The sequence below is a fragment of the Adiantum capillus-veneris genome, chromosome 14 (assembly GCF_014529385.1).
Source record: "Adiantum capillus-veneris isolate H3 chromosome 14, ASM1452938v2, whole genome shotgun sequence".
Classification (NCBI taxonomy): domain Eukaryota; kingdom Viridiplantae; phylum Streptophyta; class Polypodiopsida; order Polypodiales; family Pteridaceae; genus Adiantum; species Adiantum capillus-veneris.
The window spans coordinates 20,444,656-20,471,653 of record NC_140944.1 but is presented as its reverse complement, the minus strand read 5'-3'; the positions used below and the strand labels follow the sequence as shown (position 1 = coordinate 20,471,653).

General features: G+C 39.3%; 1 pseudogene; it reads right to left on the bottom strand.

The window, feature by feature from the left end:
* Positions 1-228: 228 nt before the first annotated feature.
* LOC147442048 (uncharacterized) lies at positions 229-21,078 on the bottom strand (annotated as a pseudogene).
* Positions 21,079-26,998: the final 5,920 nt, after the last annotated feature.

The following is a 26,998-nucleotide window of genomic DNA, read 5'->3' as shown; positions in this document are numbered from 1 at the left end:
AGTGTGTTCGCTTGTCGTTGTATGCTTTGCAAGGCATGGTTTCTAAATAAAGCTTCTCTGACACACAAAGCTCTTTCTCACGATTTTGATTTGTAATACTCAGCACATAGAGGTTCGCAATCATTTGGATGGGGGTCATTTGATTCGGCCTCCCCTCGTAGCTGCAAAAATTTGTGCAAGAGGCAGCACAAGAGCCTATCACTATGGGTGCTAATGCCAGATCAACATTCAACTCATGAAGTAAGATACCACATTCTCCATTTTCAGTCTGTCTTTTGAAAGATGCCTATTAGAGTTCTGCTTTTGAATTAAGTGTTGCCCACCTTCCGATAGAAAGCGCTTCACCAGGAAAGTTATGGTTTTGTAAGTTGAGTCTGCAATCAAGTAGGGTCGAATGCATTAACCTTGCAATTGAATTGTGGGACTCGCGATGGCTCGACCACTCTTCAATTGTTGGTAAAGAATGCATTCCTTAAAGTGCATTGAGTCGTGCGTGCTAACAGGTGAAACACATACTCCAGAAAAGCTTATGGAAGTCAACTATCCCTTCCAGAAGAATGCTAGGAAATCCATACCTGCAAATGTAATGTTCTATAAATTTATCCTTTAATGGCTTCCTTTGCTGTCCAATATTCGTTCCATCTATGTGGGACGCATGTCTAACCTCACCATCCTATCTTATTGCAGTATTAGCGAGAACCACGATTAAATTGTCAATCCATGGGATGAAACTGACTCAAGTAGCGCATAGAGGCTACAAGAGGTTGTCAATCTCTCGGAAAACAACTAACAACTCGCATCTAACTCAAGCTACACTCAAGTGACTGAAATCACCAAAAGCCAATCACTCATCGGCAAACAAATCACATCGATCCGTTACAGCATCAAATGATATCCAAACATAATGAAACTTCTAGGACATGTTTATAAGACCTAAGCACACATGCTTATGGTCTCAAACTCCACTTTAGGTCAAGTTTCAAAATAGCGATTATTAACAACAGTGGATTTTTGACCTATTCGTTTTCGACCCAGAATGCATCTAAGTGCTTAGCAATGATGCCCCAATACCCCACCTATGCTTAGTTTTTGATTTGAAAGTGTAAATTCCTAGTTATGATGAAATTAAGCTGCGGGTCGACGACGCCAAAAGCTACGAAATATTGTGAAGTGCTTACATCAATGCGTAGAGCTCTTACTTGCGGTTGCAATGCAACAAACGCGACTGCAATGTGACAACCGGGGAGGGAGTAGGAAGCGCAAGAAGGAGAGGAGTGAGCGCCATTAGCTCACGCTGTGTATTTCATTATCCAAAACTTAATAATAACTTACAAAAATTGGCTTTTATACCTTAGCCAAGGTTTTTGGTGGTCAAAACTAATAATCTGGGAGTTCTACCAAAGATGGGTAATGACAGGTTGATACAATCTGGAAGCTTGTAGCCCCGGCTCATTAATTACAGAGTTTATCCGAGAAAATAGGAGTTACAATATTCTCGATTTATCAAAATAATAAGTGTTTTACAATGAGAACTTCGAAAAATGGTATCCGTGTTAGCTTTCTGCTAACATTCCCCCCCTCCTCGCCTGTGTCGTCCCTTGACACAGCTTTATGGGCTGAAGTAGTCTTCGGGCTGGCGGTTGGCGAGGCGGTCTTTAAGTGCACTTAGTGCCTTTTGGTATCTGATCTTCCTTTCTTTATCTGGCACTTGCAAAAAATGCATAATTACTCTGTTCTTCAGCTCCACTGCTGAGTAGACTACAAACCTTGATGTGAGATTGCTGATCACTGGCGCAAATATCTTCGTTCGCCAAGTGAAGAATCCCGTGTAGAACGCTTCCTCGAATGCCAGCATATTGTGTGAAGGTAGAAACATGCATCTGGCGTAGAAGCCATAGAGGACTTCTTCGAAGGTTGGCCACTGAGATCATAGCACAAACCTTTGTTACCCTCGAGGAATGACATCCAAGGGGCGCCTGCTTGCTCTAGCTCGTTGAACACTTGGATACACGTGAGCAGCATTCGACAGATCTTATATAGCACATGACAAATCTGGTAGACTTTTAAAGAATGACATGGCACCCTTTAGGGTTTTCACCATGTATTCTTCAATCGCTGGTCCTTTTTCTGGAGCAGGCAATCTAGGGTAGTTTAGCCAAGTTGGCTGCTTCTTGAGTAGTGCCTCATGTGCTATCCAGGTCCTTACTCTTGGTACAGGATAGAAAGTTGGATCTTTTTGCAGGGCCACATGTGCTTTTGTGAATAGAATCAAGTATCTTGGGTTTTTGTTCAGCCAGCTCAACCTCCACTTTGGGTGGTCTTTATCTGCACCCTCGACTTGCATGTCTGCGTAAAGCCTCTCTTTTACCTGTAGTAACTTAACTTTTATCAAAGGGTAGGGTAGGGACTGTTGGTGCCATTGTGCATTGATTTTATTGGGAGTGAGTTGTGTAACGTTGACGGAGTGAAGAACTCTCAACTCCCAATCCATCGCTGCCTTCCACTGCTCATCTAACTCTTGTGTAATCTTTTTTTTTAGTGCATCTTCTTCAGCCTTTGAGACTTGGACCATGGGCACTATGTCTACTTCTATAATGGGTACCTGAAAATATTCCTTGCCACTCAGCTCTACTGTGGACTGTGTCTCCATTTCAGCAAATGATACTGAGGGTATTTTTATCTGAGGTTGCTCCGAAGTGCTTGCCTCTTCTTGTGTTTCCGGCCTTCCCTCTCTCAGTAGCTGGTTGACTCGTTTGAGTTTAGCTATCTCCTTTAGCAGCTTGTCTTCTCTTTGGACCCGCATCAAGGCGAGGTCTCTGCACTGAAACTGCTCTAACTTCAGCTCCAGCTCAAGGTCTTTATTTTTCTTTTCTAGTTCCTTGTAGACCTCATCTGTACCTTCGATTGAGGCGACGACTGGATTTTCTCGTATTTGCCACAAGAATATCGTCTGATCATTGATTTTTTGTTCCGATTACTGTAGAGAAGCATTGGCTAGATCTAACTGTACTTAGATTTTTTGAGTTGATAAGGTGGTAGTGAGAAGTTCATTTGTAACTTCCGTCAAATGATCATCCTTGGATTTGCATGCATCTGACAGTTTGGTAAGCAGCTCACCCAGCTCTTCCATTTCCTTTTGTTGCTTATCTCTAGCGAGTTGATGCTGTTCAGCTTCTGCTCTCAGCTCCTACACTTGCCTTTGCAGATCGGTGATGACATTAAGTCCGTCGTCTAACTCCCCTTGGAGTGCGTCGATCACCATCTCTAACTCTTTGGCCCGTGTGCTACGGCCAAGTGTGCTGAGTGAATCCTTTCTGCCATCTCTTGCATTTGCTTAGCATATTCGTTAACCTGCTGGATGACTTCGTCATTGAATTGCCAGTTTTCATGTCGTGTCAACTGAGTTGATGTTCTGCAGCCTCTTGTGTGTCTTTTGGTTGTGTCAGGATGGCTGGTTGCTGTTATTCTTATAGCTGTGGCTGTTCTTCTTTCGTGGAGGTAGAGGGTGGTGCCTCAGCCTTCTCTTACTGTGATGAGGTAGAGGGTAGTTCCTCTACCTCTTGTTCTTTTGATTGCTCAAGTCTTGTGGTGTCCTCTTCTGTTGTAGGACTTGCTGTCTTTTCTGTCTCTAGCTCTTTCTCTGTTTGCTTCTCTTGATTAGAGACATCTGCTTGTGCTGTTTTCACTGCTTCTTGCTGTTCAGATTCTTGTGCAGATTCATCTGCTTTCCATGTTCAGCTTCTGCTTCATTAGTTGGCTCATTTGTTGTGTCTTTAACTTCCGGTGATGGTGGTGGACTCGGCATTGGTTGATCTTGTCGTTCAGAGACAAGAGAAGAGATGCGGGGAGACACATCACCTTGGGCATGTTGTGCTTCTCCTTGTGCAGTGGTCCCCCCTACTCTCTTTTGTTCTTCTTTCATCTCTTTCGCTTTTCTCGCCGCTTCTTCGGCTTCTTTCAGCTTTAAAGCTTCCTCTTCTTGGTACATCTTTTCCAAGGATTCCATTGGATTGCTTCCTGGTATGATGCTTTGTTCTAGGCCCTTTAAACTCAGTAGGCACCCATTTTTTCGGGTCCTTCTTTGTGCTTGTCGACTGCATTGGTATGCGTGTTTCTCTCTTTTAAACCGGGCTTGCTTTTGCACAGGCTCTTCTTGGTGTGCTGCCATGGCTTTTCTCTTCATTTCTTCCCTTCGTGCTCTCTTTTCTTCATCATATGAGCTTTCACTGTTGTGCCTTTCCGGCGAACTTTCAACCGATTCTTTATCAGATTTGTAGGATCTCTTGGCCAATCTTGTAGCTCAAGGAGATGGTTGAGTTGACATTATCCAAGTGTTTTGGTCTGGGACAGGTGGTAGGTTGTTGGCCATGCCGATGGCATGGTATGCAATTCTTGTCAATACCTCTGGTTCACCCAGGTATGTGATCTTTCCTTCTTTTTTTACTCCTTTCAAAGTGGTCAATACATATTGAGCATGGTCCACCGGTTGCCTGGTTGTTGGCTTGAGGACTTGCGTGAAGGTGGTGGCAGCCGCATGATTTGGCATGGTATACCTTGGTGTCCTTTTAACAAGGAAATGAAAGTGTCGGTGCTATAACCTGGCTGGCTCTTTCACCTACTTGTGTATAAGGTCCGCAAAGGTGGCTGTGGCGGTTTCTTTGGTGAAAGTACCTGCCATTTTCTTATCTCTTGCCCTCATTGTCATTCCTTATGTGGGCAGTTTGAGTTCTTCTGCCACTATTTCCTTGGTTATCACCACTTCAACTTTATTCCCCTTAGAGTCAGAAATCTGGGCAGTTCCATCTTCTTTGATCGTGGATAAAACCTTGTAAGCTTTTTAAAAATCCACACCGCACGGCTCCTGTTCATAGAAATCTCTGAATCTCAACATGTGGTTGGCTTCTTTGGTCTCGGGCTTTGCGGCGACATCATACACTTCTTTTGGTAGGAGTTGCAAGTCTACCTGATGTCCCTCCTCACTCTTGAATCTGTCGGTGAACACTGTGGTATGATGCTCTTCGAGCTGTTCTTTTGAAAGATAGGCTGCTTTGATTGAATCAGGATCCAGTTGGTATGTAGGTATCTCCTGCAACTTTTCTTTCTGGTTGAGCTTCTTCTTGGTCCTCTCTGCTGCTTACATGGCTCCTATGCAATGAATGGAGTGTCAAAGTTAGCAGATTTGACGGATTTTTCTTTGAAATGTCCTTTAGTCTAAAATACAGACAATTTTGGTCCAATTTGCTTCAAATCAATTTTTGAACAAGCATAGATGCATAAAAACATGCAAGGAACAAAATTGTAAAGTCCAAACAAAATTTTGCAACCAAAGTAAATAATCGTGACTATTTACAACTGAGTATTTTTTTCAACATTTTGCAAACTTGGCATCACAGGCTTGAAGTATATATCAAATATATACTCTGAATGAAATATGGGCTCATTTGGATGCATAGGGTGAAAATGGTACCATGTTTTGGCTTTAGGTCTTTGAAACATTAGATATAATGGAAATTTGAGATTTTGAGCTCCAAATTGGTTCAAACTTGGCTAGTGGGCTTAACACATCATGTACTTTGGATGTATGATCGCAAAATAAAAGTAAATAATCGGGATTATTAACATTTCTACCAAAATCAACATTTTTTGGTACAAATGGGTTCTAGGCATTGTATAGACTCTGTGTATTAGATATGAGGTGATTTGAATCAAGAAATGTGGCCCATAACCCAAAAATTGGCTTGCAAAGACTTCTTTGTGTTTTCTGGCAATTTTCCAAGTTATAGGTGCTCATTTTGGCTCATACTTGATTTTTGGCATGTAATAGGTGTGTACACATGATAGGTGAGGTGATGATACAATTTTCAAGTAAAAATAGTGCAAAAGTAAATAATCATGATTATTTACAGCAGTCATAATTTTCTTACTAAACTTAAAATTTTTGACCTAAGCATATTCTATATACCTAAAACAAGTCCTAAATTGAATTTGGTCAAGTTTGGTCTTGCCGGCATCACTTTGTGCTTTGTCGACTCTAAAATCTCTGATTTCAATGACTATACTGCCTGTTGAGTTGGTCAGTCAAGGCTTTGGACTTATCCGCAACATAGTCGTGAAGCAACTCATCCAATTCTGGCTCATTTGGAGTCAGTTTGACCCCGTATGTCGAATTTGACGCTTTGTAGCCTTCGATCTGTTTTCTTCTTTTCAAGGGCTTTGCTTGATTCATTTCACTAAACCAATCATATACATTGTATATGAACCTCGTAGGAAACTGTCTGTGGAGTCAGATCGGAATTTTGGCATCTGTCAAAAACCTAACTTTTCTATTGGGGACCCCCTCGACCCCTGTCGAATGGTCAAATGATGATATAGAAATGTTCTATTATGTTAGGGTATGCTACATTTCAAATCTCATCTGATTTGGTCGACTTGACAGGCCACTATGGTTAGTTTTTGGTCGTAGGTCTTCGTGCACTGCTCAGTTTCTAGGGTTTTTTCTAGGGGTTTAGACTAGCTACCTGCCGTAAAAAATGGATCATTGATGAGTAAAGAACTTACCCCTCATGTCTCGTGTGAGGCGGCACTGAAAACGGGCAACTGTAGACTCCGAAAAAGACGCGCGAAAGAGGTCGAAAAGCTCTCTTAGCAAAGTCCACAAGTGGAAATGAGGTGGTTTTAGCCTACCTTGGATATCTATACCCAGACTTCCCGAACCAATTTTTCCCAGATTACCTCGTTAGTCCTACTAGGCCGTGAAATCTATGTTATACTCAAAAATTTCCTTGATTGGATTCTTGTAGCTCATTCTGCAAGAATTTTGCAAAAGTAGGCCCGACCGCCTAATTTAGGCTTCCCACTTCCATCTCCTGATTTCATTGAAATTTTTTGTGCTTGTCCGCCTTCTATTTTTTATCACCATCGTGTCTTTTGTTTTTCCATCTGAGCTTCTTTGCTATTTATTATTAATTTTTGACATGTTTATTGAAAAAATAAAAGAAAATAACAAAATACTCTAAAAAAGTAAAGTGAAAATTCAACAATTTAAAAAAATCCATTGAAAAACACAGATTTATTGTTTTTTGTTGGAATTTTCTATTTTTAAGTCTCATTATCAATAAAAATGATGAAGAATAACAAAAAAGGACTATTTTTTGATGATTTTCTGATAGTATATACACTATTTACACTCATCGGGAAGATATTATCAGTGATTTTTCCCTTGATGATGAATTATAAGAGAATTATTAGATAATTTTATAAAAAATCACACGTTAACATCGAACTTTTTTCTCCCTCTTCAAACATTGCCCTTAATTACTTAGTGTCCAATTTCCACCCCTCCTAGATGGCGTACTCCAAGACGACTGTGTGCATGGGTTGAACAATCGTGTCTATGCATAGCCGTGGTTGGCTCGACCATGCTTTGAAGATCAATGCAATTCAAACCACTATGCTGTGCAAGAGCTGGGTCTTGAGTAATTAACTCAAGGGTTTCTGATGTCGAGGCTTTCTGATGCTGTCTTCCAAAGAGAAAATCTTGTATCTTGTGTGCTCTCTGTTTGATTGTACCATCAGGATGCTTCAACATGCTGATTGCTTGAGCTGTTGGTAGCACTTTTGATTGTTGTTGAGCTTTTTCTCGCCATTGGTAGCTTGGTTTGCTTGATATTGTATGGTGTGGTGGAGTCTTTTGAGTCTTAATTCGCCATTGCTTGATTGGTTTTACGGTTTGTGAAGAAGATAAGTGCTCCTTTTTCTTCCAAATCCATTTCAAGTTAGGTTCCTTGCTCGGAGATGCTCGTCTCTGTGTTTTTGCCCTTGGAACCTTCTTTTGTTTTGTTGGTGATGTTTTGGGCACCTAGATTTGAATCGGTTTATCCTTAAGCTGGGCTTTTAGTACCCAAATTTGCCCGACTCCTTGCATGCTACTTGTAGCATTTGCTTGTCGAGGGGATGGAGAAGATTGATTACTTCGTGGTTTGGTCTGTTGATTGCTTTCTTTTCATTCCTCCTTGCTTGGTGCAATTGGAATAATGAGTTGCCCGCCTTTAGTTGATAGCTTGAGCTGATTTGTAGCCCAATCTGGTACTGCTTTGTATGTCCGCATCCAGGGAATTCCAAGAATCATCGTCTCATTCATGTGCTCATCTGGTAAGCATACAAACTGATGAGGACATGAACATCCATGTACTATCACGTTCAAGTTGACTACTCCCAATGTTGGGGTTGGGTTCTTGTTGCATCCTTTGATTGTCGCTATTCCTGTTGTCAATGCTTAACTTGTTGCTTTCTTGTACGTGGAATAAGTGACTGCATTTACTCTAGCTCATGTGTCGACCAAACCATTGGTGCTATGATTGTTGAGCTGTACTTCGATGTGTAGGTCCATTCTGTCTAACCAGTCATTATCTGTTGAAACTGCATCTTTAGGTGATTCCCATTGTCGGTCATCTATTTCCAGAGTGTTGATGGGAATCGGTATCCGTTGATTCTTGAGAGTAGCTTTTCGTTTGAGTACCCAAAGCCGAGCTTCCTCTTGGGCTTCATCAATAACCTACTATCGTTTAATCCTGGCTACATGCATTCTTTCTAGCAATTCATTGGTTAGTGGAAAATTGTATTTCTTCAAACGATATCCACTAATCAGATTAGCCATTGGTTCACCATCTAGGATGGACAATTTTACGGCTCTACTTGGAGATACATCTTCAATGATAAATGGTATGTTTCCCTTTTTCTTAAACTTGGAAATGTGTTACTTAAGGGAATAGACTAAAAGTAAGTCCCCTTTCTTGAAGATTTTTGTGATTGAGTAAGTGGAAATCAAAAACTGTTTTTGTTTCCGCTTTTGTGCATAGATGTGAGCTACAACAGTTAGCCTTTGCTCATCTAGGTTTTTCAAATCTTCAAGTCTTTCTGAGAATTCATGTCCAATCCACTTAAGATTCCTTGCTACCCTTAATGTCGGCAATAGAAATTCTATTAGCAATGGCATCAAGACCATAAACAAGGTTAAAGGGTGTAGCATTTAAAGCTGTTTTAAATGAAACTCGATAAGCCCATAGAGCAACATGGAGATTCATTTCCCAGTCTGTCCTTCCTGAAATAACCACTTGAGTCAACATCGAGCTAAGAATTTTGTTCGTATTCTCAACTTGTCCATTTGCTTGTGGGTGATAAGAGGCTAATTTGTTATGGATGACCATAAACTCATTAAGTAAATACTCGATTACCTCATTGAGAAAATGAGTTCCCCGATCACTGACAATTTCTATTGGCAGTTCATATCTTGTGAATACATACTCATATAAGAATGCGGCAGTGGTTATGGCATCATTCTTTTGAGTTGCTTTAGCCTCGGCCCACTTGGTCAAATAGTTCGTAGCTACAAGAGCCCGGGTTCTATAAGCAGGTGGCTGTATCAGCCCAACAAAATCTATACCCCATTTTGTGAAAGCTCTAGCCCCCATCATTGGTCTTAAGGACATGCTATCTACACGTGTTGGCATTTTTGCTCGTTGACAAGCATCACACCTTTGAACATATTCTTTGGCATCTACAAAAGTGTTGGCCACCATATGCCTGCCATCAAGGTTGCTCTTGCAGTGGTCTCACTAGAAAAGTGACCTCCAGCTAATCCAGCATGTGCTTGTTCTATAATCGGAATGTATTCGTCTTCATTTGCACAAAGACACAAATGTTGATCTTTACCCCTCCGATACAATTGGTTCCCAATAAGAGCATAGTCTCTTGCTTCCGTTTCAATTGCTCTTTGACGACGTTTACTCATATCCTCAAGAAATGTTTGGCTTGATAAGTAAGTAAACAGATAGTTACTCCACTTAGGAACATGTGACATCTGGTATGGGTGTTTGTTTTTGACATTGAGGACAATACTTTACAAAAGATCGAACATCACTCCTCATAGTCCGCCAAAATACTCCAAGTCACGAGATTCGTTGCATAGTTTGGTCTTCTGCAAAGTGAAGTCCTACTATGGTAATATGTGCTTGACTTAGGTACTGTTTTTTTCTTCAAGATTAATGCATAAGAGCAATATTCCGTCTTGATTTCTTTTGTATAGCCTATTAGCTAGTTATTGATACATAGTCAATTGCTCGATTAATCCGATTGTAATAGCAAGTGGTATTTGTGAATCTACTTGAGCTATTGTCATCAATGACACCATGTTTTCCAACCATCGAGGTATCATTTCCACGGAGAACAAATAGGCATCTTGTAGATCATCATCTACCATTTAGGTGATTCTCCTGAAACAATCCTTGAAAACTGATCTGCTCGTTGATGTGTGGTGCCCTTTTTTACAACCACAATGAAATCAAATTCCAAAAGAATGATGAACCATCTCACTATTCTTCCTATGCTGCATGGCTTGTTGACCAAGTACAATAAAGCTTGGTGGTCCACAAAGAACACAAACTTGTTGGCTTATAGGTAATGTCTATAATTTTCAATGGCATAGATCATTCCTAATCCTTCCCTTTTGGTGGTGGTGTAATTCTTTTCCGCCATGTTCAACTGTCGACTAGCATAAGAAATGGAAAAGTCAAATTTTTTGTCTCTTGGTTGAGCTAGTATACAACCGATAGCAAAATTGGAAGCATCTACATGTATGTGAAATAACTTATTTCAATTTGGTGCATTCAATATTGGAGTTGAGGTGAGAGATTGCTTAAGCTTCATAAAGGATTCTTCACATGCCTCGGTCCACTCAAAGTGTGCAATCAAGCTATACATGGGTTTTTCAATTTATAGCGTACATGTAGATGAGCCGTCGGTAATATCCACAATGTCCCATGAAGGCTTGTACCCCCTTGACTGTTGTTGGTCTACGCAAATCAGCAATGACATGAATTTTTTCAATATTAGTAGCTATGCCATTTTTAGACACTATATGTCCAAGAAATTTTCCTTGTCCACCCATGAATGTGCACTTTTCAGGATTTAAGCAAATCTTATAAAGTCTACATTTTTCGAATACCTTTTTGAGATGTTCAAAATGATCATCCCGGATTGATGAATGTACGCATAGATCATCCATATATACTTCTAAGGATTTCCTAAGATATTCTTTAAAAGCATGGCTCATCAACCTTTGAAATGTGGTTGGAGCATTAGTTAAACCAAACGGCATAACCCGATAGGCAAAAATACCCCATTCTGTTGCAAAAGCAATTTTATGCTGATCTTTTGGGTCAACCAAAAGTTGATTGTATCCCGAAAAGCCATCTAAGAAGCTGTAAGCTTCTTTTCCTGCAACTCGTTCTAAAACATGCTCAGTGATTGGAAGAGGAAAGTTGTCTGTAATGGTAGCTGCATTCATTGTTTTGAGATTAACACACACTCGTAATTTTCCATTCTTCTTGGGTACTACCATAATTGGAGACACCTAATCTGTGTGTTTAATTTCGTATATGAATTCGGCTTCCTTTAGTTTTTCAATCTCTTCATTTATCTTCTTAGAAAATGTTTCATTATACGTGTATGGACTCTATCTACTTGGTTTCGCATCATCTCGCATGGGTATGATATGTTGACAGATTTCTAGATCAACACCCTTGAGATCTTTGTAAGACACAAGTGAAGATATCTCATTATTCCTTTAACAGGCTTAGCAAGAGCTCTTCTTCTTTCTCTGTTAGGTCGTTTGCAATGTAAGTAGGTCTAGCCTCTTCTCCTGGTTTAGCCAGGTCTATCTTTTTAGTGTTTCCAGGCCCTCCGTAGGACTCGCCCTGTTTTCGTAGTTCCCTAACAGGTTGTTTGACTATGATTTTTTTATCTTGGAGAATATACTTTTTGTAATGGGATGGAACACTCATTACATCCTCACCATCCTCTTCTGTGGTTTCCATTTCGGTCGTATATATCTCCTTTAGAGATTTTTTCAACTCTTGATATTTCTTTTTTCGCTCAACTCGTGTCATGATTGGCTTCTTATCCTATTGGTTGGCTTATCCTTCCTTGATTTTCTCGATGTTTTAAACATTTCTGGATTTTTGTTTGAAGGATATCTACTAGTGATTTTGTCCTTGACACAATCATTTGCATCTATCTTCATCGGAGTTGTGTTCTACTGGAGACTGATGGCATAGGTCATGTTTTCACGTTTCTTGTGTCTCTTTTTCACCTATATCATTTTTATCTTCTTGATTTCTAGTTAGGAAAGCCAAAAAACTTTCCTCCCCTCCTTTCAAGAGTAACTTAGCTCTCACATGTTCTTTTTCTGACCCCGAATCTTCTGAGGTAGCTGAGTGTTCATCTAGCTCATCTGTAGCATCGTAGTAGAGGTCTGAAAAGATTTGTTGAACTTTCATCAAGTCCTTGGGTTCCTCATCTTCATCTTCAATGTTGAGGGTTGAAATCATTTGGATGGGAATTATGTCGTAGCCTCATTGAAAAATTTAGTAGGCATAGACATAATATTCACACATACATCCATTGTCGCTCAAATTTGAGTCCATTCAAATGGCTCAAAAAAATTCTCTGGAAAGGGTTCAGGTACATAGGCTTTGTCTGTGCAATCCCTTTCTAGAATACATTTTTCTCGTTTTAAACTCGCATTTTTTGAAGCTCCACACATCCAAATAGGAGTGTCTTTGTTTAGCCAAGATGGAAGCTTAGTTTCAGCCGAAGAGACAAAATCAAACTCTTGTATGGGTGTTTTCAAGACATCTCTATAAGTGTGATCTTTTAGATTTACTCTTGTTATAGATCCCACTTGCCTCAAGTATAGATAATTGTTTTCACAATCTTGGATAAGTTGTACCTGTCGCATAAAAGGTCTTTCCAATATGATTTCATAATTGAGTTTTTTCCCAAAGTCTACTATGGCAAAAGTGTGTTGATATTCAATTCCACAGGAATTGACTATCACTTTTTCAAGCAGTCCTAATGGTCTCTCAATGTGTTCGTCATCCAATTGCAATTTCATTTGAATTTGTCTAATGGCTGGTTGTCCCCAGGATTCCCATATTGCTTTCGTGGCTATGGCTATGCCCGCTCCACTATCTAGTATTGCCATGGTTTCAATGTCATTATATTTCACTAGAAGGGTGGTGTTTCTTTCTTTCCCTTCGTACTATTCTCCAACTTTGTTCATTGGAACAGATCGAATCTCTTTGTTGTCCATTTCGTTTTTCAATTTTCCCAAATTTTTTGAGATTGCCCCGCTATCCCCACCTTCTCTAGGGTTTTCTGTAAATCATTCCATAAATATGGTATGAGTTTTAACAGTTCTCCCAAGGTAAGAGTGCATTGGATGGGTATAGACATGATTGAATGAATGTTATCTACTTCTAGGGTCTATTCAGCTCTTTTTACTTGAGTGGTCTTACACACTATGGATTCATCTTCGTTATCTCCCAAGTAAGAGGGTAATGTTTTCAAGGTCAATGGTTTCGACATTTCTGAAGCTTCAGATCCACAATCCCCATACAAGGATTGTACATCCATATTCATATCATAAGATAGGTTACCCAACCAAACTTCCTCTATAGGAGCTGACTTTAGAGTTAGGCTCCCATCATTGATCTCTCTAACTTTTTCCCATAAGTGTCTTGGCTAGTCTTCCTCTACGAATGGAATTCCTCTAAGGCATCTTCGTTGTCCGACACTAAAAGTTCTGGTTCTTTTGTTTCAAGGTGGGGTTCTGCCACCACATCGGGTTTTTCTTTAGTGTCTCTTACCACAAGCTCTTCACGTTTTGCGATACTTTCAAGCTTGGATTTTTGTTTTTTCAGTATTTCTTGCGTGATTCTTACCAAATTTTGATAAGCTTCCAGCTTAGCTAGCTGCTTCCATGTCTGGAGAAGGATAATTTTTCCATTTGTTTTGACATGCTTTAAGTCCTGATTGGTAAGCTTCCAAGGCGACATTAATAGGCTCAAAAATTTTATCAACCAAAATGGATCCTCCAAATTTCACGGTTGTTTCCTTGATTTCACTTCCAGTTTCTTTCACCTTTTCCTAGAATAGCTTTTTTGCTTTCTCCTCGATTTCAACCCGTTCTTTTTGTTTTCTCATCTCATATCTTTTGCTTCTACTTATTTTCATCCTTTGAGAGGAAACTTCCGTATTCTCCAAATCATTAGAGGAGTTGTGTTTCTTTTTCTTAGCCTGGGCTCTAATGATTACCTTGATTGGAACAATCGGTTCACTCTCTGATGAGCTATTAGGTATCACTTGGACTACGCTTACTACTATTTTACCCTTGTTTAAAGGATTTTTAGGACAATCTTTCGGAAAGTGTCCTCCCTTTTTGCAACATTGTATGCAATAGGCTTCAACTGGCTTGAGGTTTTTGTTAGGCTCTGGACATTCATTTCTTCAATGATCATCTGCACCATAGTTTTGGCAGTTTTCCATTCTTGGCTTAATCATGGGTCTTACCATGGGAGGTCTGACACCTTGATTAGCTACATAATACATTGGTGCGAGCTCTGGTAGAGCATAAGTCACGGTTTCTTCCATTGGTGGTGGATGTGAATTATACCAATCTCCTTCTACCATCACTGCAGATGGATTAGGCTCTGCATAGGGTGTAACAAGCACTAATGCTTGTTCATCTATCACTTCTTTGGAGTGCATGTACTTTACAGGCATTGCATTATGTCCTGGGTACGAAGGTTGTTGTCCCAACACAGGTTGAGGTCTTTCCATACCCATTGGTGGTCTTTGAGCTTGAGCCATATTAGGTTGATATATGTACATGGGTTGTCCTTGTGGACTCATAGGCACGTACTGAACATTCTCATCATACTTTGGTCAGAAGTAGCACTCATGGGTCTCATGGTTGGTCCATTTACCCTCAATTGCACACCATTTTTATGGCCTAATTGGTTCTCCCTGTTGAGGTATCCCTTGTCCTGGTCCCCTCATAGGTGCTTTTGCATGTTGTTCATTATATATGTAATTCATCCTTTTGAGCATATCTTCTATAGCTGAAAGTGGTGTTGCAGTAGCCATTCATCATATATGTAGTTCATCCTTTTTAAGCATGTTGTTCATCATATATGTAGTTCATCCTTTTGAGCATATCTTTTATAGTTGAAAGTGGTGTTGCAGTAGCCGTTCCCACTTGTGCTGGTTTAGTGGATGTTGTTTTCTCACTTTGGTTATCCTTAGGAACATCTTCTTCATTAAAAATATCACAATTATCTCCTAAGTCAATAGCATCTCACACACACTCTTCAGGGTTGTATGATTTTTACTATAGAGTATAGCATGAAGTTCTTTGTTTAGCAGTCCCTCTAGAAACAAGAATACTACTCGTTCTTCTGCAGGTATCTCTAGCCCTGGGCATCTGGCAATGTATTGTTTCATTCAAGTTGCACAATCCCTAACAGACTCACCATGTTTCTGTTTAAAGCTGTAGATTTGAGCTACTGTTTTATGTTTGATCCCCGTTTTGGAATAAGCAGCTACAAATCCTTGAGCTAATGTGTTCAAGTCCATGATTGACCTTGGTGGAATGTTTTGGAACCATGTCAATGCTTTTCCTTCTAATGTTATTCCAAACCCCTCAAGTTGAGTATGGAAATCGAATATATGTTCTGCTCTTAGCACTTGCATAAAGCTTGCTAAGTGGTCGTATGGAACCCTGATCCACTATATTTTTTGACCCATTTCTGAAAATCAGCTGGTCTGACACGTCTGTTTGGTTCAACTCCCGGTCTCCTGGCAGTTGGTACTGTTCCGAGTCCTTCAAACCAGTCTGTTGGAAATAGTGACTCATGTAGCCCTGGACTGGCTTAGTGTCACCCGGTTTTCTTCGTGATGAGGTGGTTTCTTGTTTCTTAACATTACTCTCAGATGATCTCTCATGGTGATCATCTCTTGGAATTGTTTCTGATCCTTGTCCCAATATCCAATTCCTTATGGAATACCCTTTGGTATTGGTTTGTTCTACCTCTTCAGGAGTCATCATAACAAAGTTGTTGTTATAACAATCCCTAAACAGGTAGGTTGGTAGGTCTGTTGATCCCTTATCTTTGATCTTGAAGATATAGATGATCTTCATGGCCGTTAGTTGTCCTGAGCTGACATGCAAATTCCACAAAAAGATCTTTTACGTTTCTATCCTCCCAGCAATAGACTCCGATCCTAGGATTATCCGTACTAAGCCGTTTCAAAGGCTTCAAATCTATTTGATTGTATCCCTTGAATTCCAAAGTTGGTGGTCCTTCTTTTGCTGACATATCTGAGATTATGGTGTTTGCTTCTAACCCCCATTTATCTATCACATCAGGGTTTTCGACTTGTACATACTAAGTTTTGTTTCTATCCATGTACATTTTTTCTTGTTTGTTTGCCCTAATCTCTTCTTCGAACTCTATACCATGGTCATCAATTTGAATAGCATACTCCTCGTTAGGGTCTAGGTAAACCTGAGCTCCATGGCGGTTAGTCTTATAAAAGGAGAGTATATGCTAATAGCGCATTGTCGTTCCGGTTTCCGAGTGAGTCGAGTAAGAAGACATTTCAGATGTTGAATCTGAAAAAGTATCTGAGAGTTCTTCAAGGATTGTGTGCAAGGAATTGCCTTGATTCAAGTTGTCTTCGGTGGACACTATACTGGAGATTTCTTCGAGTATGCTCTGATTTTCTAGTACACGACCAGATCTAAGGTTCATATAGACTTATGAAGCCCTAGATAGAGTACTTACCATTGGATTGACTTGTTGTCAATTTCCACTTGATTTGATTGCAACTTTCTGTCAAGCTACTGATTCCTCATCTGCAACCTGATTTCTGTACAAATTTGATCAAGTTAGCTATTCTTCTATAACGACAGTAGAGTTTTTGCTAACTCTTGTGATTGGTCTATGTGTATCACTTCAAATTGAGCTATGGGAGTCAGCAATTGACTTTCAAATTCGACTTTAGCAAAAAATCAAAGATTAATCTGCAACCTAGAAACTGAGTGAACATGTACCAATTTGGATCCGATTGAACCTAAAATTGCCCGCCGGTGGCTTTGTATTATGCTTGTCTAACACTTTACCAGTTCAAAAGTCAAAATTGATGTCCCTGGGTAGCAGTAGTAAATAATCGTAATGATTTACTTTTGCTATTTTTTTGCACTTTTTGGCTTGGTTTGGCAAATATACAACCTGTTAAAGTCCCTGGACAAGTTTCAACAAGTTTGGACAAAATCTGATCAAGTTTGTCAACTGTTCTATGTCCGCAAGGCTCTGTTTTCAAGAATCTGGCTTAAGTCTCACTTTTGTAATCCAAATTTCACCAAAATTGATTTGTGGGGTCTACTTGATATGCTTGACCTTGTGGTATACTCAAATTTGCACAATTTTTGAATTTTGAAGCAGAGGTAAATAATCGCGATTATTTACTCCAGTTAAATTTTTACAAATTTTTATCCCAACTTTGACACGGATCTGTTAAGCACCTCAAATTAAAGTCCCTAGCCAAGTTTCATCAAGTTTGGACAATTTTTGGTCAAATGGTCATCAATTTTCTGTCTGTAGACTACCTTTGTAAATTTGGTCACAATTTTCAATCCAGTGATCCAAATCTTACCAAATTTGGTTTGTGGGCCATGGTAAAACTAGTGGTATGTTGACTTGGTCAAAAAAGTTGAAAAATTGGGCAGATGTAAATAATCGCGATTATTTACAACTGATAACTTTTTGCATCTTTTTGGTGAATTGAGTACACATGTTTATCACATCAAATTAAGCCTATGAATCAAATTTCAACAAGTTTGGACAATTTTTTCTCAAATTTACACTCAAGATTCTGAAAGTCAGTACAAGCTTTAGTTTTTACCCAGTTTTTTGCCAATTTGGTGTCCAAATCTTTTATACATTTACAAAAGTTGTTTGTACACATGCAATGAGTCAATGATATAAACCTTGGTCAAATCTGAGCTAAAAGTTAATAATTGTGATTATTTACTTCAAGCTTGAAATGAACCAATTTTTGCAATTTTTCAATGGACAGTCTTTTTATGAGCTACTTTAAGCCTATACATCAAGTCAAAACTTAATTTGGCCTAAAATGTCAAGAAAAAATAAATAATCTGAGTTTTGACCAACTGTTGAAATTTTTACCTCAAAGTGTCCTTGAGCTTACCCACTGCTTCAGACAAATTTTAAGCTTACTCTCCAGTTGAATTGAGTGGTTTCAAGTCTTTTCGTGCTATTTCTAGCCGTAGACCTGAAATTTTTCAACTTCCAATAAGAGCTCACAATGATTCTTTGAGAGAGAGCAATGTTCTGAATTCCACCTCGGATCCTACTTACCCTACTCCTAGATTCTCATGCAATGGGGTTGTGGACAGTGTCCAAAAACACATGTTTTCTTGTCTTTTATGGTTTTTCGAGTATTGATCTTAACACTGGAATGATAACCTAACAGGACATAAAAGTGTCGTTTTAGGGTTTTGGGAAAAAAATCCAAAACCATAGTAGATCCACTCATTTTGAAAATTCCTTTCATGAGCTTATAGTTCAATAACTACTACATATGGAAAAAAATGAGAAACTTGTAATTTTTCTCATCCCTTGGTCACTACAAGCCTCCAAAGTTGATGGGCAAGTGCATTTTGCCCAAAATAGCAATGTCTTACGGTTGATTGCATATAAATAAGAGTGGGGATTTTTGTAGGACATGAGATAAAATGCCCCGTTAACTTCAATGGGTTGGTGACCAAAACATATGGTTGCTTTTACCTCACTTTTGTTTTTGGGAAAAAAAAAAAGGTACAAAAAAGTTGCATTTTTGCCATTCTGCCGACCTATCATCAAAGTTTCTATAGTCACGCTCAATACAGATACTATATACATGTTTTCTTAGTTCCCTTTGGGCCTTTGGATTCAAAAGGAGCCATGGAGCATGTCAAAAGTATAATGGATCTCTTACAATTAGAACCTTAGGGGCAATGATAAAGTGCTAAATACAGTAAACATGAAAAAATTGGGTTTAGCATTATGACCTCTAGAAACCCATAGAAACTACTCAATATCTAGCCAAGTTTGTAGTCTATGATTAGATATGGTTACTACCTACAAAATACACACAATTGGCCTAAGAAACTAGCAATATTGAGAAAGTTATACTTGCTACTCTAAAATGTATCGTATTCTTCAACAATCAAAAAACTCAACCATCATCATACACTATGCTATATAGCATATTAGATCCCCCAAAACTCAAGGAAGATTAGCTTTATGTTATACATTACACTTACACAATCAGAATTGAATTTGGATATCAAGAAAGCCACCAAAAAAATCATAAAAGTGTTAATTTTGGCCAAAAAACAGGATTATGCAATTCTTGTAAATTGGTCATAACTTTCAATTTTAACACTTAGCTCTCCCTACAAGCATCAAAACATGTTGAGAACTATGAAGGCCTAACCTCTAGCCATCTAAACCTCACAAGCATGAAGTTTAGAGTGGTATAGTTGCCAAAAATTGAAAAAAACCCAAAAACAGGACACGTTTTTTCACACAGTTTAGGTTCAAAAATGTTGTGTAAGAGTAAGGTTAATTGTGAGATCGATACTCAAAAAAAAAAGCTAAGTTTTTTTCAGCTCATAAGGAAACTTTGTGGATATATAGCACCTAGAAATTCATTTTCATACTCTTTAAATAATTCAAGCAAAATGGTCACTTAACAGAACACAAAAGTGTCCAAGGACATAAAAGTGTCCTGTTACCATTCTAGTGTTAAGACTTGTTTCGTCTACCAATCATCCTCAAAATCCTAATCTATTTCTAAAATCCTACAATGCTAAAGGCCCTCAGAAAGTACGATTACTTCCAAGCTCCCTCTACACAGCAAAAGACGACAATCTTAGGCTATGCGGCTTCTAAAAGAAAGTTTTGCACTCTAGGTGATCCTAGAGGAAGTTAAAGGATAACTTCACAAAACACTCATGTTTTTTCCTAGTTGAGGTCTATTTGATCCTTGGCAGCGGTGCCAAATGTGGGACGCATGTCTAACCTCACCATCCTATCTTATTGCAGTATTAGCGAGAACCACGATTAAATTGTCAATCCATGGGATGAAGCTGACTCGACTAGTGTATAGAGGATACAAGAGGTTGTCAATCTCTCGAAAAACAACTAAAAACTTGTATCTAACTCAAGCTACACTCAAGTGACTGAAATCACCAAAAGCCAATCGCTCATCGGCAAACAAATCACATCCATTACATCATCAAATGACATCCAAACATAACGAAACTTGTAGGACATGTTTATAAGACCTAATCATACATGCTTATGTCTCAAACCCCACTTTAAATGAAGTTCCAAAATCGCGATCATTAACAGTAGTCGATTTTTGACCTAGTCGTTTTTGACCCAGAATGCATCTAAATGCTTAGCAATGATGCCTCAATACCCCACCTATGCTTAGTTTTTAATTTGAAAGTGTAAATTCCTAGTTATGATGAGATTAAGCCATGGGTCGGTGACGCTAAAAGCTACGAAATATTGTGAAGTGCTTATGTCAATGCATAGAGCTCTTACCTGCGGTAGCAATCCAACAAACGCGACTACAATGTGACAACCGGGGAGGGAGTAGGAAGCGCGAGAAGGAGAGGAGTGAGCGTCGTTAGCTCACGTTGTGTATTTCATTATCCAAAACTTAATAATAACTTACAAAAATTAGCTTTTATACCTTAGTCAAGTTTTTGGTGGTCAAAACTAATAATCTGGCAGTTCTACCAAAGATGGGTAATGACAGGTTGATACAATCTGGAAGCTTATAGCCCCGGCCCATTAATTACAAAGTTTATCCGAGAAAATAGGAGTTACAATATTCTCGATTTATCAAAATAATAAGTGTTTTACAATGAGAACTCCGAAAAATGGTATGTATGTTGGCTTGTTGCTAACAATCTATGGTACTAGCTACTTGTGGTAGCCCTGTAATGGCTTCAAATCCCTCCATAATGATTTTAAGTCTAGCACCCTCAAGTATGAAAATATTAAAGCGCTTCAACAAGTTACATTGTCTTAAAATTCGACATATAATCATGGTGTTCTTTCGTATAGTGGACTTCTCGACAGGGTAAAGACGAGTCATTGATTTGGAAGAATGTGTAAGGTTATGATTAAGGTGGATAAAGATTAGTTGCATTCATGGTAGTGAGGACTTCATAATAACTAGGAGCAAAAAAAATTACAGAGAGAGCACAATGAAAATAGACTTTCTTTATTGATTTTTGATGAAGAGCCGAATACAAGCTAAGCAATATGGCCTTATATAGGATCAGAGAGGAAGGTGGCATGAGACACACACACTCCAAGGCTCCCCTTTTACACAAAGGGAATACTGGACACATGTCAAGTTCCTAGGCCAGTTGCCCCCAACCTCCCCTCAAATCCAATTGGATGCCCATAGAGGTGGACCAATGAGAATTAGGCTAGAGTAAAATTAGTCAAATCAATTTAAAAATGCTTGATAAAAGACCAATAGAAATTAAGCCCCCTAGAAGACTATTGGACAGTCTACCAAGGGGTCCAATGAGCATTCAGCAGCCCAATGGCTTGCCTGATTCCTATTGGCTAGAACACTAAGAGGTCAATGAAAGTTGAATTGATTATTTAATTACCTAAAGCTCTCACAAAAGGGGAAAGGGACCACTTGTCAAAAGGCTATCAATTATGCTTTTAATTTGTGATTGGCTAAGCTTTACAGGGGCCAATGGGATGCCAGCATGAGCAAATAACAAGAGGGGTTGACCAAGATGAGAGAGAAGGCTGCATTTTACTCTAACTGTCATAATAACTAATATCTAGTTCTCCTAAATGATTTTCTCATGTTAAAGTGATCATTTCATATGGGGAAGTACCAGGGGACAAAAATCTAGAATGTTGGTAAGGCTAGCAGACTGGTCACAATAGGGATCCAAAGGAGGGAAAATAGGGATCCAAAGAGGGACCATCTACAAAAGAGCAATGTGCATCAATGGGCTTCAAAGACCCTAAGGTTCAACCCATTAAGAATTCCAAAAAGCTTAGGTTCCAAAATTCAAATGAAATGTTCAATGGTCAATCCTTCGGGAAATTGGATGCTTTGGAAGACCACAAAGTCTTCCCACATCCCTAGATGGGAGGGGGCTTGCCCTAAAGGTAGGGAAAGAGAGAGAAGAGGTGAGAGAATACACACACACTCAAGGCTTCCCTTTACACAAAGGGCATATTAGACACATGTCAGATTCCTAGCCCAGTAGCCCCCAATTCGCATTCAAATCCTATTGGATGGCCATAGAGGTGGACCAACGAGAGCTAGGCTAGAGTAACTATAGTCTAACTAATTGAAAAACACTTGATAAAAGAACCAATGAAAATTAAGTGTCCTAGAAGATTATTGGACAGCCTACCAAGGGGTCCAATGAGAATTAAGCAACCCAATGGATTTATTAATTCCTATTGGCCAGAGGGCAAAAAGGTCCAATGGGTATTTAAATGCAATATTTGAATTACCTAATCTCTCACTAAAGGGGAAAGAGGGACACTTGTCACAAGGCTCTCCATTTGACCTCTAATTTCCTATTGGCTAAGCTTGGCATGAGCCAATGAGGGGATTTAAATGAAATATCTGAATTACCTAATCTCTCACTAAAGTGGGAAAAGGGACACTTGTCACAAGGCTCTCCATTTGATCTCTAATTTCCTATTGGCTAAGCTTGGCATGAGCCAATGAGGGGCCAGCAAGAGGGGTCAACCAAGAGAGAGAGGGGACTGATTTTGCAAAGATCACACACACACTCACACAAACTCATGTGTGAAGTAAAGAAGACTATCTCCTTCTCAAGCTTTAATGGAAATCTCATCATCTACTCCAAGCTTGTGAGGAGGGAGGCCTACACCAACAACTCTTGTCTTGGTGATGCAAATCCAACCAAGAGCCAAGCTTTGATGCATGCTCATCTCCTCTACCATGCTAATTACTAAGGTATGCTAAGCTATTAAGAGTGATTATGTGAGGAGAAATACTTCTTTCTCGTAAGAATACTTCTTCTTCCTCTAGATCTACTCTCATACCCCGCTAGCTCTCACCATCTTCGAAGGTGTTTGAGGTCTTGGGTCTGAGACCGTGGGAGAATTGATGTTGTGTTTTTCAAGTATAAGCTTGATACTTGAAGCTTCCATCTTCATTGCACCAGCAAGTTATCGAAGGAACACAAATTAAAGTATTGATTGTAAAATGTCTCCCTTGATGGGGGAAACCTATAATACAAAGTCTTTTGGAGGGGGGACCGGCTGCATGTACATCTGGTCCTCAACTGTTGTCAATAGATTAATTTCTCTCTCTTTTTGAAGTACTGTTCATGCCTAATTCTAAAGAAGTGTTATGCTTTTGTTGCTCTCTCTCCAACCGAGCACTCTTGCTATGCTCATTAGGAATATATTCTTAATGAAATGCTCACTATGTCTATGTTAAATTCCGCTACGCGTAAGTTACTACCGCATTAAATGTTACATTGGTATCAGAGCACAAGGTTTCTCTTTTCTTGCTCAAGAAGAGAGGTCCTCAAGCTGACTATAAATGGTTGGTATTATTAATTGCAATTGAGTAAGTAGAATAGGGATTTTTTAGTCTTCCAGTGCGCCTGCTTGGTGCAGATAACGGGGCATCACCGTCGAGAAATATGGTCTTAATAGTGGAGTCCCACGGGGCTTACCTACAGCTTAACCACTATTGAGCTATTAGAATCTTGACAAGAGCCATTGCTATTTTGCTGTGGTGAAAGACCCTCTCTTCTATTGCTTGCAATTAATGATATTCGAGCCGCGGATACAGGAGCTCGAGTGCTTTTCTAAAGGGTTAAGAGGAGTAGTACTTAGGGCTTGAAGTGTGAAAGTACACTTAAAAATTTTACACCTAAAATTTGTTAGAACAGCTGACAATAGTAAAGAGAGTGAAATTAATGTTGATAGCTTTGATTTTGATAATGAACAGGCTACTAATGAAGCCGCTATGCTTGTTAATTACCTTTTTACCAGGCTTCAATAAGCCATGAGCAATCCATCTCTCCAAGGTGAAGTACTACGGCAGCTATGTACTCATGGGATTCTCCAAACTCCCCACCAAGAAGAGAGAGTATGTAGGAAGCATCCTTGTGTGGGTTTAACTGAGGATATGGCAGAGTATGTTAACTCGCAAAGGCTACGCACCATATCTGCACTCATACACTATACCATGGTGGCTTCACAAATCAACTTCCAACAAGGGGCTAAGAGAAATCTTAAGCCCACGGAAAATAAGGACCGCAACGAGCCTAAGGAGAAGGACAATGTCCAAAAGTCTCCTAAGGGAAACTCTAATAACAACAAAGCTAAGGCGAAGGGAGTTTACAAGGTAACAAAAAAACACTCTCTCCAGAAGAGCTTGAGCATTATCGCAAGGATAGACGTTGTTTTAAATGTGGGGAGCAAGGCCATGCCTACCATGCATGCATCCAAAGGAACACACACAATGATCCTCCTAGAGCTTCTATAGTCGAAGTTCAAGAAGAGGACGCTCATCGCAAAGGATCTCCACTATGTTATGCTTGGGGAAAGTTAGGAGAACACGATGCATTTATTCTCTTTAATCTTGGCTCTACTCACAAATTCATCTCCATGGAGTTGGCCACCAAGCTAGGTATCCAAGCATATGAAATGGGAGATGAAGTGAACGCGGAAGGAGTCTTCAAGGGAGAGGAGGCCTCGGTTACTCCCTTGATTGGGAAGGTAAGGCTCCATGTCCAAAGTTATGTAGATAAAGTTGACTTTTTCATATCTCCTCTTAAGCATGAAGATGTCATTTTAGGCGCATCATGGTTTGATTGCATGGCTACCGACATCAAGTTCCTTGAAAGGCGCATTTACTTTACGTACAGGGAGAAGACTATGTATATAGATGCTAACGAGTCGGGTCACACTATACACCTTGTACATAAATAAGCTTTTGAGGAGTCAATAAAGAGCTCTATTTCTGCGTATATGATATTTGTAAAAGACTCTCAAAATGAACTTAATGATTTGTCAACTAAAAACAAAGGCAATAAAAAATAACTATAGTTGTTTAGTTTTCTTAGTGGATTCCAAGATGTTTTTATTGATGACATCCCTAGTGAGCTACCTCCAAAATGAGGGGATGACGACCATGCAATTGAACTTCTTTCAGGAATTTCTCCGCCTAATAAACCTCTTTATAGGGTTTCTCAAGCTCAACAAGAGGAGATTATGCGGCAAGTGCATGAGTTAGTTGAGAACTCGGGGGGTTCACTATGTGTAAAACTACCATATCATGTGCGTTCAAGACATGTTTGTAAAATCCCTTATCTGTGGATTTTGTTAAGAATATAATGTACCCTTTTCTTTTAATTATTTGAAAAAATAATTCTCTTTTGTATATATATTTCTATAAGTTTCAAAACTTTAGTTACCCTTCTATTGAACTCACGTGATAGGTTACATATTTATTAGGTGACCTCCCCGGGGTTGAGAAAGGCATGGTTAGGCCTAGCTCATCTCCATTTTGTTCACCCGTGTTATTAGTACAAAAGAAAGACGGCACATATTGTATGCTCGGGGGGTTCACCGTTCAGTAAACCCCAATATAACGTGCGTTCATGGGGTATTAAAAAAACCCCTCTTTTAACATGTATGAAGGAATACATGACCCCTTATTTTAGAATTTTATTCCAAAATTGAATATAAAAACCCCTTATTTTAATGTATCTCTGTTAAATTGCCCTAATTTTTTTGCATTTTTAAACCCCTCCTATCGAACTCACATTATACATTAACATGAATACATAGTGCACCCCCCGAGATCGTATGTGTGTCGACAATAGAGCATTAAATAGGATCACTATCAAGAATAGGTTTCCTGTTCCACGAGTAGAAGACCTATTTGATAAGCTACAAGGGTCAACCTACTTCAGTAGGATTGACCTAAAAAGTGACTACCATCAAATAAGGATAGTTGATCAAGGCATTGTAAAGATCGCATTTTGCACTACGTTTGGTCTTTACGAGTACATTGTCATGCCTTTTGGCTTGACCAATACACCAACTACCTTCAACCAAAGAAGCTATTTAGCCCTCACCATAGCTTCATTGGAGTGTTCTTCGATGATATTATCATCTACTCCACCTCTTTGGACAAACACAAGCGACATCTCCAGGTAATTTTTCAAGTTCTAAGAGAGAATAGGCTTTTCATAAATCAAAAGAAAAGTGAATTTTTCTTGCAAGAAATTCAGTATTTAGGTCACATTATCTCTCAAGATGGTATTCAAATGGATCCAGTAAAGTTGGAGGTAATAAAATGATGGCCTATTCCAAGGAATTTGCATGAACTAAGAAGCTTTATAGGTATGTGTGCATACTATAGACGCTTTATAGAAAAAATTTCACTAATAGCAGGACCATTGCATGACCTAATCAAAGAGAACATTAAGTTTACATGGTCTGCAAAAGAGAACAATGCATTTGAAAAGCTCAAGGAGAAGCTCGTCTCTCAACATGTGCTTACACTGCTGGACCTTTCAAAGCCATTTGAGGTCCAATGCGAAGCTTGTGGTGATTCCCTTGGAGCTGTTTTGCTCCACAAAGGGCATGCCATAGCCTATAAAAGTCGAAGGCTCGACCTTGTTGAGCAAGCTTTAGGCATATATGAAAAGGAACTCCTTACAGTTCTACATGCCTTAGACTCGTGGAAGAACTATATATCGTGGACTCCTTTCATTCTACGAATGGATCACCAAAGCCTTAAGTACTTCATGGCAGAACAAGCTCTCAGACAAACAAATGAAGTGGGCAAATTTCCTCTCACAATTTCACTTCCATATTGCTCACATTGCTGGCAAGGAGTGTAGGATAGGTACATGGTTGACCCATAGCTTTGGGTCAAGGAGAAGATTTAGGAGGGCGATGTCAAAGTACAAAGATATGTTTTCTATCTTAACCTATGCTCACTCTTGGATATACCAAGCCAAAAAATTATC